Source organism: Erinaceus europaeus, chromosome 4, assembly GCF_950295315.1.
Source record: "Erinaceus europaeus chromosome 4, mEriEur2.1, whole genome shotgun sequence".
NCBI lineage: Eukaryota > Metazoa > Chordata > Mammalia > Eulipotyphla > Erinaceidae > Erinaceus > Erinaceus europaeus.
In genome coordinates, this window is record NC_080165.1 from 17,863,636 (window position 1) to 17,885,227 (window position 21,592).

Below are 21,592 nucleotides of genomic sequence, written 5' to 3' on the forward strand. Positions count from 1 at the left end.
TTCTGCTCAACTGAAAGAGGTGGAGACTGTGCCTCTACCCCACCCCCTACCGCGCCCCAAATGAACCTCAGCTCAGGGCAGCCATGCATGCAGTCTGAGTACCATATGGTAGGTATTTCCAGATGTTCGAGGACATGTTTCCAGAGGTCCAAGGTCCGTGTGTCCTGCCTCACAGCCATTCAGGTGCAGGCTGTGATGACCCCACACACCTGCCACCCTTGAGTTGGGCTCTCTGATCTGGGGCAACCAAGCATCCCTGGAAGCTGTGGGTGGTGGTCCTGATGTGGGTGCCTTGCAGAAGCTAGCGAGCCTGTGCCTCTCCTGTGTCTGCCTCTGTGGTCTTTCATATTATCTTATTTTAGTCCTTAGCTGCCTTCGGGAATACTCTGCATCTTCAATAGCTTTTATTTCTTTCCTCTGTGCCCAGGACTATGGAATTACTTTAAAATAATAGCCACATTCATTTTCTGCATTGAGGAATCTCATCTCATTTGTTTCTCCTTACAGTGCTGCAGGGAGGGAATTCGTCTCCCCACCCGTGGACTGCTGGTACAGGGCTTCTGCCCAGGATGGCATCCTTGCTCCTCCATGGTTTTAGCTCAGAGCTGCAGAAGAAGCCAAGAAATTTCTCCCATGGGTCAGGGCACCCTCACTCTTATAGGAAAGGTGGAAATGGAGCCCAGGGGAGGGAATATTGGTTTCTCTCACAGGTGTTACTCTGTTCATGGTTACTTTAAATTCTGTAAATGGTGAACATTCAGAAACATTTGTCCTGATGACTGTCAAACAGTAAGAAACTTTGTTTTCTTTTTTGAATTAATTTATGTTTAAATTAATATATATATATATATTGATTGATTGATTATGGGACTTTGGTGCCTCAAACATGAATTTTTTTTTGCCTCCAGGGTTATCATTGGGGCTCAGTGCCTGCACTACAAACCCACTGCTCCTGGTGGCCATTTTTCCCATTTCTGTTGCCTTTGTTGCCCTTGTTGTTATTGTTATTATTATTATTGTTGTTGAATAGGACAGAGAGAAATTGATAGAAGAAGGGAAGACGGAGAAGGGGAGAGAAAGATAGACCCCTGAAGACCTGCTTCACTGCCTGTGAAGCAACCTCTCTGCAGGTGGGGACCCAGGGTCTCAAGTGGGATCCTTGTGCCTTGTGCCATGTGCACTTAACCCACTGTGCTACCACCTGCAGAGAATCTTTTTGCATAACCATTACACTATTTCCCCCACTATTCCCTTTCTTCCTTTCCTTTCTTTCTTTACTTTTCTTTCTTCTCAGTTCCTACAAAATAAATCCACTACTCCAATGGCCATAATGGCCATTTTTATTTCCTCTCTCTTTGATAGAGGGTGAGAGATAGAGAAGGGAAGAGGGGGAGAGACACATTCAGCACTGCTCCACTGCTTATGAAGCTTCCCTTCGCAGGTGGAGATGGGGGCAGAAACTGAGTCCCTGTATATGACATGGGCACCCTGCGGGATGAATCACTGCCCAGCCCAGGTAAGGGCGTATTTGTACAGGTCTACAGGAGCTCCTTGCCAAAGACAGCAAGGGACTGACAATAGTAGGCAGTGTAGGTCAGTAGACAGGAATTAATAACAGAGAGATCAGGACCAGGGATTTTGCTAAACTAGCCACAGGACTCCTGCTCAGGACAGAGTAGGAGTTAGCAGTAAAAGGTGGGGATAAAGGAGTCTTTCTAGAAGGACAGCTGGGGCTTTACAAAGACAGAAGGGGCCCTGCAAGGTCACCATGAGCCCAAGGTCAGGGGATCATGCAGGTCACTCTTAAAACACAGAAATGGTGGCTTCCTGGCAAAGCTCGAAGGGTCCCTTTCATGTAATTCCAGCCTCACCTCTCATATTACAGGAGAAGGTGCAGCTTCCTCCCAGCGAGATGATAGGCCCTGCTCACAAGTGATGTGATCATAGGAGCTGGGATTGTTTTGAGGTTTCTTTGAGAAGAGTATAGGAAGGAGCAAGGGCAGCCTCTGAAGTCACATGCAGTGTGGCACACCCAAACTTTGGCAAGGTTAGCTCTCAGAGGCTGGTTTCAAACTCCCTTCTCATCTCTTCTAGGGAAAGAGTTGTACTCAGCCCAGGAGCAGCAAGGATGAGGTCCTGTGGGGCTGGCCTAGCTCTGGGTACCTTCATTCCCATGGGAAGGGCTCTGTGTCCCCCTGCTCAGGCTGACTGGCATTGCTGGGGTCCCCAGGACTCTCCCAAGGAAGGACACCTGATTAATGTAGGCACTAGGGCAGAGTAGGTTCCCTTCCAAGAGACCTGGATGAGCTCCTGTCCCCACACAAAGAAGAGAGACACCAAAACACTAACCATCCCTAACTAACAGTGGTGCTGTGGATTGAACCTGAGACTTTGGAGCCTCAGGCATAAAAGTCTTTTTGCATAACCATTATGATACCCTCCCCTTCCTTCCTTCTTTGCTCTCGTCTTTCTTTCTTCCTTTCTTTCCTTCTTTCTTTCTTTCTTTCTTTCTTTCTTTTTCTTCCTTCCTTCCTTTCTTTCTTCTCAGTGTCTGCAGGATTAATCCACCACTCCAATGGCCACATTTTTATTCCCTGTGATAGAGAATGAGAGATAGAGAGAAGGGTAGAGGAAGAGAAACATCTGCAGCAGTCCTGGTCCTCTGTGCCTGCCTGATCTTATCCCTGAGAGACAGCATCACATGGTGCTAGTGAAGGAGATCCTGGCACATAACTCATTGGGGGTGGGGGTAGCCTAGGGTCTTCTTAGTGGTCTGGGAGAAGAAAGGTCACAGACCCTTATCCCCAAAGTCCTAGTCTGCCAGGACCCTTGCAGACAAGATTACTGCAAGAGTCTTAGTTTCCACCTCTTGATTTCTCTTTCACCATTCCAGGCTGTAGGGTCCCATGGTACCCAGGACCACTTCAAGAAATGCCTGTAGAACCCTGGGAGCCCCAGCTGGTCACTGAGCACAGTGATCCCAGAACCCCAGTCGAGAACTGGGTCAGTAGAAGCAACGACACAGGGTTCAGTCTACAGTGCAGGTAGTCCATGGCAGCCAGCCCCAGGGCTGGAGGGCAAGGACTCAAGACACTTGGTCACCATCTTGTCACCAGCATGAAAGAGTCCCTTCTGCCCTAGTTTGTCAAAGGTGGTTGTCAGGTCCCATTCCCAGCTCCCATCACTAATGGCAAAGATGGAAGATTTGCTAAGGAAATTGATGTGGTCAAGTTAATCAGTTTTAGTTTCACCTTCACCCAACTCTACTTTCATACAGACTCCCTGGGCTGAGAGGCTACATGTTGAAAGTCACTGAGAGGAAACGAGCCTTCCGACTTCAAAATGAGTGACTGACTTTTCTGCTTTGGATTCATAAACTGCCTGTTAATGGTGACTGAGGGGGTGTGTCCTATGTCAGGGAGGGCTGAGCAGAGGCCAGAGGCACCCCTCTTTCTGGAGAAACAGACACTGTACTGAGAGCATGTGAGGAGGGGGGCTCTTCCAGGGTGGGGTGGGTATAGAGGGGTGCAAGAGCCTGAAGCAGCACAGTAATAGTTTGGGGAACTCAAAGCCACGTGGCAATCTCCCTGCTGTGCTTCTAAGACCCAAAGCTCATTTTTTATGAATAAAGAAAGAAGCACTAGCAAGGGACCAGGCAGTGATGCTCTAGGTTAGCACACATAGTCACATAGTAGAAAGTGCAAGGCCCAGCTTCAGGATCCTGGTTCAAGCCCCCAGCTCACCACCATATCTGTGGGGGAACCCTATGATTCTTTGACTTGGGCCCCAGGTCATCACTACCAGGGATGGCCTGCTAGTGACTAAAGAGGCCATGATTAATAAGCCAGTCTCTTGTCCTTTTCCAGCTTTTGTAGTCCTTTCTTTATCTTAGGAACTTGGATTTATCACCCAGCTGTTAAAGCATTGAGTGTCATATGTTGTATCAAATCAGTCTGTAAGGTCTGGTAAGTTAGGGAGGAAATCACCTCAGATTTCAGTGGGGTCTAAGTTATCCTTGAGTCTCACTGCATTTACTTGTTTGATGATTCTAACAAAGGTTGTCATAGGGATAATAATTGTCCTTTAGTTGATATAAAATTTTTGCCAATGTATCTCTTGGCCAACTGTACAATTTTTTTTTCTAAAGATTGCCAAGGGGTTCCAAAGATGCTGATGTTGTCAGAAGAGATTAGGAGACATATCCAACGTTCCTTTGTGTAGTTAGTTGAGTAGAGTGATTGAGGAATGTGAGGTAGAGGTTAGAAAAGGAGGGTGTCTAGGCCTAGGTAATAAATATCTGATCATAAAAGAACTTATTTAGGCCACTCTACTAGATGTCCAGCTTATTTTGTCTAAGTCTCATCACAGAGGACTACTAAGCACTTTTACTTTGAGGTATATAGTTTCCCCTAGCTTATGGAAGTGTGCATACATGTACTCAGTCCCCTAGACCCTAACTATATCTAGGATCTGTAACTTTGTTGGAGAGGAGAGTATACCATCTGAAATGGAACTGGGTAGTCCCATGTGTTAGGAAAGGCATCACCAGATTATTGGAGTTTGAAGCTTGGCATCTCAGGCTTGGCATCTCTGGATAGAATCTGAAGTGAAATGGCATCATGATGTGGGATGGTGGCACTGGGTACATTGATTTAGTTGAGCTCAGCAGAGGCAATGTAACAGGGGAAGACATCAAGAAAAACAGCATCAAGACATACAAGCAAAGTCCCAGAGCTTCTGGGACTGGGAGAAATACAGATTTTAATGAGAATGGGGAAGCTTCCTTATGGTCTTAAATTTTAAAAAGGCAATTCTATTATTACTGTATTATTATGTGTTATGTACTATTATATTTTTACATATTATATCACATTATTAAATAATTATATTATTATTATAACCAAGTCAGCTGGGAGCTTGTTTTTCTTTGAAAATGCCATGGTTAGAATTTACCATACTGTATTTGTCCTCACCATGCTTTATGTCATTTATTGATGTCAACTAATAACAATATCTTAGATATTGACAGGAGCAAATGATTCTGGTCTATCTGGTCTAAAGTTGTAGGTAACTTACAACCTATAAAAAAAGTTATTTTTAAAAATGGTTAACACTTTAACCCCAGTGTCAGTGTTCAATCAGTTTACAAATTTAAAACATTACATGCTTAGACTAAAGTAATATATACTAAGAACTAAAATCTAGGCAGTTAAAGAACTTGAAATAGCTCATCTATTTTTCCCCTGACATGCTGAATTAATAGTGGATTATAATCAGTTTATCCTGCTTTATATCTTACTTTCAGCCACCAAGTTGCAGATACTATCATAATTTCATCCTGACTTCCCTGGGCATATGACCTCACCAGTGTGTCCCAGAACCTCACCTCTCCAGAGCCCTACCCCAATAGGAAAAGGTAGAAACAGTCTGGGGCTATGGATCAATCTGCCAATGCCCATGTCTAGTGGAGAAACAATTATAAAAGCCAGAACTCCCACCTTCAGCATCTCAAAAAGAATTTTGGTCTATACTACCAGAGGGGGAGAAATGATAGGGAGAAGATAACCAGAGGTCAACTCCATCAGGAACTGGAGAGAGAAGTGGAAAAAAGGAAAGACATTCAAAGTGGTAATAAGTGTAACTGTGGCTTAAAATGGAAGGGGAAGGAGGACCATATAAGAAGGGGAGATAGATATAGAAATAATTATCTATAGAAATAATTATCAACCCATATCTGTGACCTTGGGAGAATCACTGCAGTTTCCAATGGAGAGACTGGGGGCATAGAACTCTAGTGGTGGGAATGGTGTGGAATGATACGTCCCTGGGTTTTTTTTTGTAAATTTATAAATTACTAATAAAAATAATTCTAAACTCCATTAAAATATTTGTAGCAAGTCTGATTGATCGGTACTAATTTTAACCAGTCTGATATGCATTTTTTTTACTTATATAGTCTTCTAAGACATGTGCAAGGTAAACTAAATAAATCAAGTATTAGACAAAAAAAGCAAATCTCTAACATCTTTCTAAGAATTAAAGTCATATAATATGTGTTATTTGACCATAGCAGAATTAAATTAGAAATAAAAGACATAATAGCTGGAAAAGTCCTCAAAATATTTGGAAAGATCTTCTAGATCACATATGAGTTGAGAAAAAAATGAAGGAAATTAATTTTGTATATTGAAATATTTTGACTGGATGATAGATACGCACTACGCTCAATGCTGTTCAGTGTGTCTCATGCAGGTATCAATCAATGACATAGAAAAATTACAAATAATAGATTGCTAACTGAAACCAGAAGATCATTTTTAAAAAGCTACCTCACTGAGTTATATTTAGGTACAAGCATTTAAAATGTACAGTTTGACTCATTTTGATGTATTTACCCTTGTACCCATCACCACTGCCTTAGTCAGCTCAGGCTGTTCTAACAAAATAACACATAAAGGGAGCTTAACTTGGCAGCATCGATGAGGGGGGAAAAGATAGCTCTGCAGTAAATGCAAGAATCACAAGTCTATTAAAGCAAATGTTCAGGCTCCTGCGCTACATATGTCAATACAGTGCTGAGCCCTGCTGCCTTTCTCCCTCCCATTCTTCCCTTTCTTTCCCATAAAGAAATATGTCTTTAAAATTTTTAAGAACTAAATTTAGAAACATAAAAAATATATGAAGAGGAAAAAATATTATCATAGTTCTGCAAGCTGTAGAGTTCCAGTTCAAGTTACTGGCAGATTCTATGCCTGGTGACAAGTGTTTTCCAGCTACAGGTGGCTGACCTCTGTCACTGCCCTCCATCTGGAGAAGGGGACAGAATATGCTTGAGCTCTCTGGTGCCAGGGGTCTACCATCATGGCCTCATGCACCCCTAACTGCTTCCCTGAGGCCCCAGCTACAGATACCTTCATATGAGGGTCAAGGCTTTTCACGTGTAAATCTCCAGAAGTTCGATTCAGCCCATAATAACCACAATCCGGGTATAGAACATCAGTTTGCCTCCTCAGAATATCCTCCTGCCTCTCCTCTTGCTTATGTCTCACTTGTTTTGCTGATCTTTATTCTCTTTTCTCCCTTCCTTCCTACCTTCCTTTTTAAATTGTCACCAGGGTTATCACTGGAGCTTGGTGTCTGCACAAGGAACCCACTGTTTCTAGAATATGTTTAGTTATTTATGTTTTTATTGATAGGTTAGAGAAAAATTAGAGAGAGAAATGAAAGAGAGAGAGAGGGAGAGAGCGAGCTGCAGGAATGCTTCACTGCTGGTGAGGCTCTGGCCCAGTAGGCAGAGACAAGGGGCTTGAACCATGGTTCTTATAGATGGTTCTATCCAGCTCCTTATCTATATTCTTTTTAAAAACTTTATTTATTTAATATAATAGAGAGAAATTAAGAGAGGGAGATGGAGAGGGAGAGAGAGAGAAAGAGAGGCATGCAGCCCTGCTTCACCACTTGTGAGGCTTTTCCTCTGCAAGTGGGGACCTGGTTGTTGTGCTGGGCAATCTGCCGGGATAGCCTGAGGGTGCTTCTTCCTGAGCACGTGCTCTCTGGGTTGGAGAGAACTCGAATGGAGCCAACCTAGGCTGCTGCTTGGGAGAGGGATCAGGAACTCGTGCCAGGCTGGGCTAGTGTTGCAGGAGAGAGACTCTGGGACTCTCAGAGCCGGAAGGCAATCCCATGTGTGTCTAATCAGAAGAGACGCTGTATTTATACTTGCCAAGAAGGAAATAGTAGGGTGGAAAACAGTATGTAATGTAGAGAGGATAGAGCAAAAAGAGAATGCAAACTAGTGGTGGAAAACAGGGTGTGACTAGGAGAGGGGGCAGAGCAAAAAGAGAGTTGAACCAGTGGGATTAAACCAACGCCCTGCAGGCAGGGCGGTTCTCAGGTAAAATAGTGATTATGTAAATAGACCACAGCGTTAAGCAGGGGGGAGCTGGCATACTGCCCAATAGCAATCCCTGCACTTAACCAGGTGTGCCAGCACACAGCACCCTGACATATATTCTTATCATGCGTTTGGCTTTCTGTACAGGTGGCTTTACACTGTTCTTATGTTCTCATCAATAATGGTAAAGGTTCCATATTCCATTCCAGATGTTATTTTAATTTTCAAAGTTACGCATTTCCTTCAAGTCATCGGTTTGGCTGCTTTACACATTTTGAATTACTGTGTATTTTTCTGTCATCCTGTTCAACTTTTTTTTCTGATCTCTGGTCATTTTGTGTTGATCAATAAACTATTTATAAGTGTGTTTTGTTTAATTTCTCAGTATTAAGGATAATCTAGACATCTAAGTATAATTGATATCTACATCAGTTGTATGTATTCTGAGATTTCAATCTTGAGGTTGATTGAGATGAACTATGTCATGGCTGTTACAGGCTTAAAGATGAAGAATTCACTAAAAATCAATGTGTGCTTTGTAAACACAAACCAGGCTTAGGAAGTTGATGGTGTTCTGATATCCTGTGTCTTTACTGAGTTTTCAGCCAAGATTTCACTGGATAGCTGAAAATCAGATGTCAAAGTCTTTCATAGAAACATTAAATGGTTTGTTGTTCTCAGTGTGGATACTTTTTTGTTTATTATATGAATATCAATTAGATAAAAAATGTTCTGTAGTCTTGGTCAAATCCTGTATGTTCCCTTTTCTGTCTGTTCAACTATTTTATGAATTGTTGGGGGTGAAATTTGTGGAATTTTACATTTAATTATATTAGCATTTGTTCTGTGAGTTAAAGCTTCTATTATTTCTATCCTACAGAGTTGTAATCGCTCTAAGTAATTGGCCTTTTTATCACTACAAAACATCCCTCCTTAACTGTGATAATATTATCAGCATCTATTTTATCTGATGTTAATGCAGACACTCTAGTTTTCATTTAGCTTCTACCTGTCTGTAGCAATAGATTTAAAGTGTATCTTTTATAGGCACAGAAGAGTTGGAGCTCGCCTTTTTAATATCTGCTCTGATAATCACTTTGAAATTGGAGTTTCTTTTAAACCATTAACATGTAATGTTAGCATTGCAGAGTTTTTTATTTTGGTCTTTCCTTTTATTAGTTTTTGTTTTAGATCTTCTATTTTTGTTCCTTTGTTCTTATACTGCTGCATTTTTACAATAAGAAATTTTTGCATTTAAATTTAATTATTTCCATGACATCGACATCTAACTAGTTAGCTTTATGGAGTTGTCTTAGAGGTTGTTCTCTGAATTTGAGTGTAGTTGTCTGATGATTCACAATTGATCAATATATCAAGTCAAAATGGTACCTCTTCCTATAAAGTCTAGAAAACTTGCACTAAGATCATTTACAAGGGTCTTCTATCCACCATGGAATTTATCTCATTATTACAATCATTTCACATCTTTAAGCATTACAAATGTGTAATAATTTTGACTTTATAAAGCTATGTATAGTAAATTGGAAGACAATGCCCAGAATTTATTTACTTTCCCCTAGAGTTACTGTTCAGGCTCTGTACCTGCACTATGACTTCACTTTCCCAATAGCATTTTTTTGACATCAAGTGAAAGACAGAGACAAATAGGGAAGGAGTTAGAAAGGAGGAAAACTCACAACATTGCTCCACATAAAGCCTCCCCTCTGCAGATGGGGGCCTGGGGCTTCAACCCAAGTCCTTATACATGGTACATGTGTGTGCTCTCTGAGGGAGCCATTACCCAGTCTCTCAATGCCCATGTTTTAATCATTTTCATCAACATTCATTTGTTGCTGAAAAAATATAAACTTCGGGGCCAGGTGGTGGCACACTCGGATGAGCCGATGTTATGGTGCACAAAGAACTGGGTTCAACCCCCTACTCCCCACCTGCAAGAGTGAATCTTCAGGAGATAGGAAGCTAGTACTGTAGGTATCTCTTTCTGTATCTCCCCCTCCACTCTCAATTTCTCTCTATCCTATCCAATAAAGGGGAAAAGGGGGGCTGGGGGAATGGCTGCTAGGAGTAGTGGATTTGATCTGCAGGTACCAAGCCCCAGTGACAACCATGATGAGAGAGAGAGAGAGATGGAGAGAAGAAGAAGAAGAAGAAGAAGAAGAAGAAGAAGAAGAAGAAGAAGAAGAAGAAGAAGAAGAAGAAGAAGAGGAGGAGGAGGAGGAGGAGGAGGAGGAGGAGGAGGAGGAGGAGGAAGAGGAAGAAGAACTTCAGGAGGCTATGGAGCAACAGCAGCTGTGTTTCTCTCCTCTCCTCTCCCCTCCTGGGTCAACTAGGAATACCAAAGGAAACCACCTTGGACCACAAAAAGACAGGACTAGAACAACTTTAGGAACCCACCGAATCACCGGTGAGTGCAAACACCTGTGGCTTGTGGACAGAGAGGAGCCTAGGGAGAGATTAAGTGGCTGGTAACAGTCCAGCACTTTAGCAGTTGAGACACCACCTCCAGTCCCTTTCACCAACAAAAAGACGGCTGAAGGGAGGAGAGGACTCCCCTAAGTCTCACCAAATGCAACTGTGAGTCTCCATTGCTACTGCCCTCAGAATCTGGAGCAGCGGGGAGGAGGCCAGAGGCCAGAGAACTAACGAGGAAACTCTGGAGAAGATCTATACCTCTGTGGTCTAGTGGTGGAGCCATGAGACTCTCTTTGCATAACCACTGGATTATCTCTGCCCTACTCTGCTTTATCTCTTGGTCAGGAGTCAGTGATTAAGCTAAGAAGCCTACTTACAGTTAAAAAAATATATTGGCAGAAGTCTTTTCCGCATAAATTTTAGTGATATCTTCAATTAAAGGAATCCAATTGCAAATAAAATTAAGGCAAGTATAAACCTATGAGACTAAATCAAATTAAAAAGCTTCTGCACAGCAAAAGAAACCACTACCCAAACAAGAGAGTCCCTCACAGAATGGGAGAAGATCTTTACATGCCATACATCAGACAAGAGGCTAATAACCAAAGTATATGAAGAGTTTGCCAAACTCAACAAGAAAACAAATAACTCCATCCAAAAATGGGGAGAGGACAAGGACAGAATATTCACCACACAAGAGTTTCAAAAGGCTGAGAAACACATGAAAAAATGCTTCAAGTCTTTGATTGTCAGAGAAATGCAAGTAAGACAACAATGAGATACCACTTCACTCCTGTGAGAATGTCATACATCAAAAAAGGTAACAGCAACAAATTGGAGAGGTTGTGGGCTTAAAGGAACCCTCCTGCACTGCTTGGGAATGTAAATTGGTCCAACCTCTGTGGAGAACAGTTTGGAGAACTCTTAGAAGCCTAGAAATGGGCCTACCCTATGATCCCGCAATTCCTCTCCTGGGGATATATCCTAAGGAACCCAACACACCCATCCAAAAATATCTGTGTACACATATGTTCTTGGCAGTGCAATTTGTAACAGACAAAACCTGGAAGCAACCCAGGTGTCCAACAACAGATGAGTGGCTGAGCAAGTTGTGGTATATATACACAATAGAATACTACTCAGCTATAAAAAAAATGGTGATTTCACCTGTTTCAGCCCATCTTGGATGGACCCTAAAAATTTCTTGTTAAGTGAAATAAGTCAGAAACAGAAGGATGAATATGGGATGATCTTACTCTTAGGCAGAAGTTGAAAAACAAGATCAGAAGAGCAAACACAAATAGAGCCTGAACTGGAATTGGTATATTATACCAATGTAAAAGACTCTGGGGTGGGTGTGGGGGAGAATACAGGTCCTGGGAAAGGATGACAGAGGACCTAGTGGGGTTAGTAATGTTATATGGAAAACTGGGAAATGTCATGCATGTACAAAAAATTCCCCAATAAAGAAACTTTAGGAAAGAAGAAGAAAAGAGTGAAAAGAAGGAGAAGGAGGAGGAGGAGGAGGAGGAGAAGTTCTGTGAAGTCATTCCATTTAAGTCCCAAGAACCCCTTTCAGTATTGTTTGTCTGTTTGTGTAGTGTGGTTGGATTGACAAGATATCATTATTTCTTTTTACCTGAAATTGTCACTATTTTCCTGCATTGTTGAAGGATATTTAGGGAAGGCCACAGTTATCAGCAATATGACTGATCACACCACCGTGGCAGAAGCTAGGTTCTCCAAGTTGTGTTAGGCAGTGTTTCCATTATGAATTATTTCTGGAGCTTTTACATTTGAATTGTTAGTATTTTGTGATCCAGGAGTTGCATAGCAATGGGGATTCAATGTAAGTATCTCATTGACTTTTAATTTATCATTTTGTTTCTAAATTTTGTCTTGATTGCTTGGCGATTAGATACCATGCTCTGATCATATTTATAGTTATAGCTATAGTCATATACTGAGAACATCTTCATGGCCTAATGCATGATTGCCTTTTGTAATTTCCTCTATGTGTACTTGGATAAATAATAGTTTGTTTTTTGCTAGTTATCTAAGTAACACATATCAATTAAAGTTACCCTTTTTCTCTCCCTCACCTTTGTCTATACAATGGAAGAATACAAAGAATGTTTAGTTACCCCAATATATTAATGGATTACTATTATTCCCAATGAATCCAATAATTTCTTATATATTTGGAAGCTTTTTATTAATAGTATGCATGAAAGATAATCATTAAATCAAAACTTTTTATCTCTATCTTGTGATGCTATTCACTGAAACTAGTTTTGTGGTCTCTCTTATGTTATTAATACAATTACACAGATTTATTTTAAGTAGCGTTTCTCTGACAGGTTTTTTTTTATGATTGTCTTATGTTTCACCTTTCTAGGTCCAGAAATTTGAGGCATAACTTATCAATACTACGTGATGACAGAATGCATTTTAATTTGTCAGTATCCTCCAAAAATCTTAAACATTTAAACAACATTTATTTATTTATTTATTTATTTATTTATTTATTTATTTGATAGAGACAGAGAGAAACTGAGAAGGCAGGGGAGGTAGAGAGGGCACACACGTGCAAGAGAGACCCTTTCAGCACTTCTTCACTGCTTGAGAAGCTTTCCCCTGCAGGTGGGTATCTTCATCTTGAGCTCAGGTCCTTGTGCACTGTGATATGTGAACTGTGGGCTTTTGTGGCTATGCCACCACCTGGCCCCAAATCTTAGAATTTTAATGAAAATTAAGTTGAATGTATTGATGAATGTGGGAAAATTGACCTTTGCAAAGATATTGAGACTTTGCATAGATTAACATACTAAATATATTTTTAGATCTTATTTTCTGTTCTTTAAATAACATTTTACTTTCCCCCCTAACAGACTTTTAGACACTAAAGATTTAGTTCTACATTGGGAAACCTCTGTTGATTTCAACAATGTTTATTCAACAATCATATAGCAATGACGTCAATATTTTACTTTCTAGTCTCTATATCTTTTATTTGTCTTCTTTGTCTTACTCCACTAATTGAAGTATCCTAATTCATTATAAATTTTAGAGAACATGTGTTTCAACATTTTGCCCTGAAGCATGATGTTTGCTATTGATATATATATATATATATATATATATATATATATCCCTTGCCAAGTTAACAGTAGTTTTTTGTTATAATTTTCTTAGATCATTTATACTTAAAATGGGTTCAACTTTGAAAACTGCACTTTCCATATATATTCCAATAATTACATGAGTTTATGTGGCCAATTAGAGATGTGATCCTAATGCAGCTTTTTATGCCCAAGAAAACCCAGTTTGGCCATGAATAATATTTAATGCATTGCTACATTTGAATCGTTAATATTTTGATTGATTTAAAAAATTATGCTTATAAATTATATTGACATACAGATTTTCATTTTTTCTGTCCTTGCCTGGCTTGGGATCAAGATTATACTCACCTCATAAAATGGTTTCTTTCTTTTTAATTGTCTGGAAAATTCCTTTTGAAATTGGAATCGTCTGTTCATTGACTATTGGATAAAAGTCATTGTAAAACCTTCTATGCCTCTTTCATAAATTAGAAATATTGCATGGATGGGCATTAAAATACTGGTCCAATTTTATCAGTTATAGGTCTGTCTAGGTTTGCTCTTTCTTTTGTACAGTTATGCTTCCTTTTTAAATTAGGTTTATTTATTATTGGATAGAGACAACTAGAGATTGAGAGGAAGGGGAGATAGGGAGAGAAACAGAGAGACACCTGCAGCCTTGTTTCACCACTCATGAAGCTTTCCCGCTGCAGGTAGGTATCAGGGGCTTGAACCTGGGTCCTTGTGTGCTGTAATGTGTGTGCACTTAATCAGGTGCACCACTGCCTCAGCCCAGGAGTTATACTTTCCAAGAATTTTTTTTCCAGTTTACTTAATTTTGCCCATTTTTAGCACAAATGTGCTTATAGAGCCCTCTCTCCCTCAACTTCTTTACTATGAAATTGCCCATTCAACATTGAATGTGCACCATTTAAACAATAGTGAAAATGAAAACACCTCTTCCACTAGCACCTGCATGAAGGGTAAGGTCCTACAGTGAATCTTCTCCTCAAGTTCCCTATTGCGCTCATAGAACCCTCTGTCTTTTGGTTGAAAGTTCTTTTATGGGTGGCCAGGGAATGACTTGTTTCCTTGCCTTAAAATGTCTCTTCTCACAGCCATGAAGGTGGTTCATAGAGACTTACCTATGTAAGACCCAGATTTGATCTTTCAGGACCACATATGCCAGAGATATGTCCTGGTTTCTCTTGCTCTTAAAAGAAATAAATCTTTTAAAATGTCATGTCATCAGAGACATCTCTTTGACATGCACATGACTTAAGTTCAAGCACTGACATCACTTGGGAGTGTCATGGAACTGGGGAAAGCTTAGGTTCTGTGGTTTCTCTCCTCTCTTTCTATTGAATGAAAGTGAGCCCTGGAATTGTAAAATGGTAAGTGTGTGAAGTCCCAACTCTACTTAGATATGCATGTACACACATACACACACACACACACACACACACACACACACACACACCAGGTCACAATCTGTGCTTGTGACCCACGTCTTTCACTTTAGTCACTTCTTTGAACACCTCTCCCAGGAGTTATCATCAACCTCAGTTTATGTTGGTCACATTCTTACATTTATTTAAGGCCCATGGTTTAAAAATGCATGCATAGAGGTTATACCAATCCATCTAAAATGTGAGTATTCAATACAAAACTGGGCCTAGGAGATAGCACAGCCAGTGGAGTGCCACTTCACCGCACATGAGACCATGTGGAGGCAGGAAGGATGATATATGAGGGACATTTACCCACGTGTCTTTATGATGAGGCTCCCACCACCATGCAGTGGTGGTTGCTGTAAAATCATAAAATGGACCATTTGCTTTTATTTTTCTATAACCTTAGACTTTGCAGGATTCTTGGAGTAATTTCCTTCCAATTTTCCTGAGCATCAGTAGAATGACAGTGCACAGTGTCCACTGCCCTGACCTTGGTGTGGTGGTGCACATACCCAGGAAGGAACCAGGCAGCTATACCTGCTGGATTCCCCTCTGGCTTCAATGACACCAGAAGTGACTTTGTGTCTCCAAATACAGGGAACAGGGGCTGAGACAGAGCAAGTGTTGGGCTACTGTGCATGGTGTGGACATACTTCATACTCATGACAACTTTCCAGGACCCTGTGGGTGGAGGAGAAAGTAGGTTTGGATAGATGCATCAGCTTCTGCAGCCAATTTGGGGTACCATGCTTTGCACCCCACCAACTGGACTATAGATATATAGGAGACTGACTAGGGCCTGGGTCACAGTTATGGAGAATTCCTACTGTGTGCCAACTGTGCACTGAAGCCCTAGAGTGTGGTTCAGTGGAGTCCCCAGAAAACTGAAGGCGACCAGAAATGTAAGTGCTAGGTGAGACTGTAAGCCCAGGAACCAGAAGGGCTAATAGTAGGAGTAGGAGAAGATAAAATCTCAAGGCCAGAGAAAGCTGGGAGGCAGGCAGTGGTGCACCAGGTTAAGCACATGCATTACAGTACACAAGGACCCAGGTTCAAGCTCCTGGTCCCCAACTGCGGGGGGGGGGGCGTCTTGATTTGTGAGGCTGAGTTGCAAGGTGTCTTTTCATCTCTCTCCCTCTATATCCCTTCTTTCCCTCTCAATTTCTTTCTGTCTTTATCCAATAATAAATAGAGAGAGAGAGAGAGAGAGAATCTGTCCTTCTCTCCAGCCTCTGAATGAATTGGACAGGCCAGCTGCACTGGGGTTGGCTCTCTGCTTTTCTCAGTCAGTGCAGATGCTAATCTTTTCAGAAACACCCAGGTGATTTTTAACTAGCTATCTGGGGGTGCCATAGCCCAGCCAAGTTGAGACAGAAAATGAACCACCACAAAGACACAATAGCCATGGGGATCCACTTGAGGGGAGAAGAAAGGATCAGAGGAAAATAGAATTGGCTGGCCTGGGCACCAAAGCTGCAAGAATTTATTAAGAATTAGCCAGGACTTGAAAGGAGACGGCTATGCAGGTGTGTGAACTGGCACTGCCAAGCTAAGTCCTGAAGATGAAGGAGCTAAGCATCAGACAATGATTTCTTCCCAGTCTGGAGGCTGGACTCTCAGATCTGGGGTTGAAAAGGCCTCTTCTCTCCTCTGGCTATCTCCTCAGTGTGTTCTTTGTCTGTGTCCTCACACAGGTGTGTGTGTGTGTGTGTGTGTGTGTGTGTGTGTGTGTGTGTGTGTATCATCTCTCCTCATAAGAAGACCAGTTATTTGATTTAGGGCCTTCATGTAAAGATACATCATCTCTGGGGCAGGGGTAGATAGCATAATGGTTATGAAAATGGACTGTCATGCCTGAGGCTCCAAAGTCCCAGGTTCAATCTTTTATACCACCATAAGCCAGAGATGAGCAGTGCTCTGGTAAAGAAAAATAATAAAATAAAAAATAAAAAAGATGCATAATCTCTGCAAAGTCCCATCACCAAATATGTTCTGGGACCCTGCAGGATGGGACTTCAGCCACAGATGTGAGGAACAGAGCTCCTCTGCCTTGTTTAGGTTTTGTTTGTTTTTTGTTTTGTTTGCCTCCAGGGTTATCCCTGGGGCTCAGTGTTGGTACTACAAACCCACTGTTACTGGAAGTCATTTTTTTCATATTACTGGATAGGACAGAAAGAAATTGAGAGGGGAAGGGGAGATAGAGATGGAGAGAGAAGGATAGACACCAGCAGACCTGTTTTGCTGCTTGTGAAGTATCCCCCCTGTAAGTGGGAAGCCTGGACTAAAACTTAGATCCTTTAAGAAGATGAAGAGACACCACCTGCCCCATCCGCCCCCCACTTTATTGTGGAGGGTGATGATGCATTGACTCTTACTCTGTCCATGAGATTGGCACCATGAGGATCAGCACCTTATGGGCGGGCTGTGTTTCCCCCACACCATCACTCAGGGCTGAACAGTGATAGTCATTTTGCTTCTGAGTCTCAGCACTTCAATATAACTTTCTTTTTATTTTCTTTATTTCTTAATTATCTTTACTTATTAATTGGATAGAGACTACAAAAAATTGAGAAAGAAGGGGGAGGTAGAGAGGGAGAGAGAGAGAGAGACAGAGATACACCTGCAGTCCTGCTTGCTCATGGGCAAAGCTTTCTGCCTGCAGGTGGAGACTGGAGGCTTGAACCTGGGTCCTTGCACATTATAACATGTACGACCAGCCAGGTGTGCCACCATCTGGCCCAGAGCTTTATTTTTCTTAATAGTATTACAAAATAATTAAATTTTTAAAAGTTAGCATTTAGAAATGCCAACAGTTTCTAAAACATATAAAGAAATGTAGAATACCCCCTTCTAGTCTTACTGGGAAGCCATCTGGCTTATTTTGGTGAAAGTGAGGATTGTGCTCACCACCTACCCCAAATTCTGGCCTGAAAAAAACCCAGACGCCCTGTTCACACACCAAGGCACCCAGTGCCACAGACTAGTTGCTTGTCACAGCCCTAAATAGGGACAAGGGTGGAGCGATGGCAGCAAAGTGAATGGACAAACTGTGGTGTATGCAGTGATGAGAGAATGTAACCAAACACAAGGGAAAGCACTCAGCCTAAAATCATTACGTCAATTCAGAGAAGCAAGAAAACATAGTATACAGGAATTCCATTCACAGGAAGCCATGGTCTGCCTTTCCGGACTGTGGACTTGGCAGTGACATGTCATCAGACACAAGGAAGTTGTGTCCCAACAAACAGGAAATGGCTGTGCAGGAGTCCTGACAGGGAAGGAAGGAGGTGAGAGAAAGGAGTACTTCTGAGGAGAGACAGACATTGGGACAGCTTCCCAGCAATGTCTCATTTCTGGAATTTCTTGTTGGAGTCTTGACTTCCTGCCTCTACTGTTGGTCCAATAACGGCTCCCACCAGCATCCCATCTGTGAAGAGGAGCTGCATGGACAGGGTCAGGTGTTGTGGCCTGGGGTCCCCTGAATACACAATGAATCCTGAACCCAGTGCCTGTAAGTGTGGCCTCAGTTGGAAATGGGTTCTTTCTGAAGGGGTCATTTCAGACAGCCACGCTACAGTGGGCTAGGGTGATCCAGAGAGTCAGACACAGAGGAAGGAGGCTAGGCAAGTGGGTGAGGGAGGAGGCAGAGACTGAGAAATGCAGTCACAAGCCTGGGGGCCCAAGAATTTGGAAAAGGAACAAAGAAGGAATTTCCTTTGAAGCCTTCAGAGACCACAGCCCTGCAGACACTGGTTTGGGCTGTGTGGACTATGGAAGAGTGAGAGAATTGCTGTCTGATGTTCTAAGTCAGCTGAGCTCTTTTGTTCAGTATTCCTAGAAAATAGATTTGGTGTCCCTGCACTTGTGCTCTGTGGCAGAACCCTCTCTCTCCCTTGCAGCTATACCTCCAGCACCTCCAATTGCCAGACACAACTCAAGTGTTTGGGTAAGTGGACCAGTGCTGTGCATCAGATTTTCCTGAAGCCTCAGTACTTACGTCTTATTTCCCCTTTGCTCAATGAAAATGCATCCTGTCATTTAGAGTGATGGATGAGGACCATTCAGGTGGGTTAGCCCCGCCCCCCCAGAATAATGTACATAGACCAACGTGGGTGATGGTCCCTCTGGTGCAGGGCTTTGAGAAAGGTTACCCTAGGTGTGTGTACATCTGTGGAGGCCTCCTGTGATCTCTCTCTCTCTCTCTCTAAACAATTTATTTATTTGGGTATTTTATTTATTTACTTATTATTGGTTAGAGACAGAGAAATTTAGAGGGCAGGAGGAGATAAAGAGGGGAGAGAGAGAGAGAGAGATCTGAAGCCCTGCTTCACCACTAGTGAAGCTTTCTCTCTGCAAGTGGGGACTAGGGGCTTGAACCTGGGTCCTTTCATATCTCTCTTTCTCCCACCAGGGTTGTCGCTGGTTCTCAGAGCCTGTATGATGAATCTGCCATTTACAGTGGCCATTTTTCCTTTTAATTTTCTCTCTTTCTTCTCCCTCCCTTCCCTCCCTCCTTTCCTTCTTTTCTCACTCCCTCCCTCCTTCCCTCCCTCCCTCCCTTCCATCCTTCCATGAGATAAGACAGAAAGAAATTGAAAGAGAAGGGGAATATAGAGAAGGAGAGAAAAAGGAAGATTGCTGCAGCTCCACTCCACTGCTCAAGAAGCTTCCCCCCTGCAGATGGGGCCAACAGCTTGAACCTTGGTCCTTGTGCATGTTGCAGTGTGTGCTCTACCGCGTATGCCACTGCCAGACTCCTGATACAGACATTTGTATGAGGCCTGGCAGCTCACTTCAGTCCACTGTGAGCCTCTGCAGGCAAGCAAGCTAGTTGGATTAAGAGGATCAGAACTCTGGCTTTTTATCTTTGTCCTGTGTCACTACCTCAACCCCAGGAACAGGGACCTTTTCAGAAGCCAGTAGCCAGATGGGGGAAGGCTGGTTCACCTCCCTGCTGCCTCCACCAGAGGTGGACTCCTTTGTTCAGCTGTGCCAATGTGTTCAATCAGGAAAGGTGTCCATGTCTTTGTTGTCTGCGATTTACATATCTTTGATTACTATTGGTCTGAACATCTTTTCATATGCTGATTAACCAATTATGTAGATAGGTTTCTCACATTTATGAAGCTGTTTAAGATGCCAGGCTGCCATCTACTTGGGGTGGGGGTGGGATTGAGGCCCAGGGGCTGCAGGGGGGGGATGTCCAGGAGCAGACACAGGTCTCCTGTTCTATGCTGGTCTCCCCTGGGGGTCTGCAGCTCCTGTGGAGAATGTGAAGGCCACACCACTCCCTCTGTCCCCCTCCACCAGCCTCTCTCCTGTCCTGCCCTGGGTAAAAGCAGCCTGGCAGCGCTCTCTGTTCAGAGGGCTCTGCCTGTTCTCAGAAAACTCAGGGTGACGAACTGAGGACTCATGCCAGCAGGGAGCTCAGCTCTGGAGTCAAGGATAAGCCCCCCTGACCTGTGACAGTTTCTGGCTGCACTGGTTTTCCTAGTATTCCCTGTGACCTAGTACTGATTTGGGGTGGAGCCACGGGGACTCACTGCCCATCCGGGATGCAGTGCAAGGGCAGCACTGTGCCCATTGGCTGAATCAGTGGACCAGGAGTGAGTAAGCAGCTCTTGGAATCAGGGGGTTTCAGCCCTAAGGCCCACGTTTGGCCACATTTTGTCCCTTAGGTGAGGGTGAGCTGTGTACACAGGCTGGAAACTCACACCGGCTCCTGACCAGCCAGCGGGACCACCCAGACTTCAGCCCTTGCCAAGTCTTCCCAGGCTGACCTTAGCTGGGGAACCACCCAGGGTTCCCTCTGCCCAAGTTGAACTTGCTACTGCTGTGCTGTGTCCTTCTTGCCCAGTCATTTCAGACCCATTCTGTAGAAGGTAGAGGTTTTTTTCATAAAAGATGTGTGTGTGGGGGGGGATCTTGGATTATTAATTCACAGATTAGAAAAAGAATCAACCTGATAATGAAATGCATCATCTGTGCATAAAACGTATTGAGTGTCTGTGGTCCCTTGACGGTGGGTTTACAACCACTGGACCCTGAGCACAGGAGCTGACCTCACCATCCAGCAGAGTCCCTGTCTCAGCAGATTGCATACAGGGGGGTCTGGTCTGTAAGGAAGGGGCAAGACTGTCACCAAGGAGCCCTGAGCTGGAGCACCACTCACTTTCTTAAAAAAAATATTTTAATTTACTTAAAAAATTAAAAATATCGACAAGACCATAGGATAAGAGGGTTACAATTCCCACCACCAAATTTCTAAATCCCATCCTCTCTCTTGAAAGCTTTCCTTTTTTTTTTTTTTTTTGCCTCTGGGAGTATGGACCAAGGGTCATTATGGAGTGCAAAAGGTGGGAGGTCTGGCTTCTGTAATTGCATCTCTGCTGCTGAACATATGCATTGACAGGTATATGCAGGCTGGACCCAGCCTGTCTCTCTCTTTCCCTAGTGGGGCAGGGCTCTGGAGAGGTGGAGCTCCAGGACACATTGGTGAGGTCATCTGTCTGGGGAAGTCAGGTTGGTGTCATGCATCTGCAACTTGGTGGCTGAAAAACATTAAGATATTAAAAAAATGTTTAATAGTCAGGAACCTAAAGGTAAGAATATATCAGATGAGATTTGGGGTCTCCATTCTGGAAAAAGCTAGTAGGTCTATTTCAGGTATATTCCATGAAACTCATAACTTTATTTTTTTGCCTGAA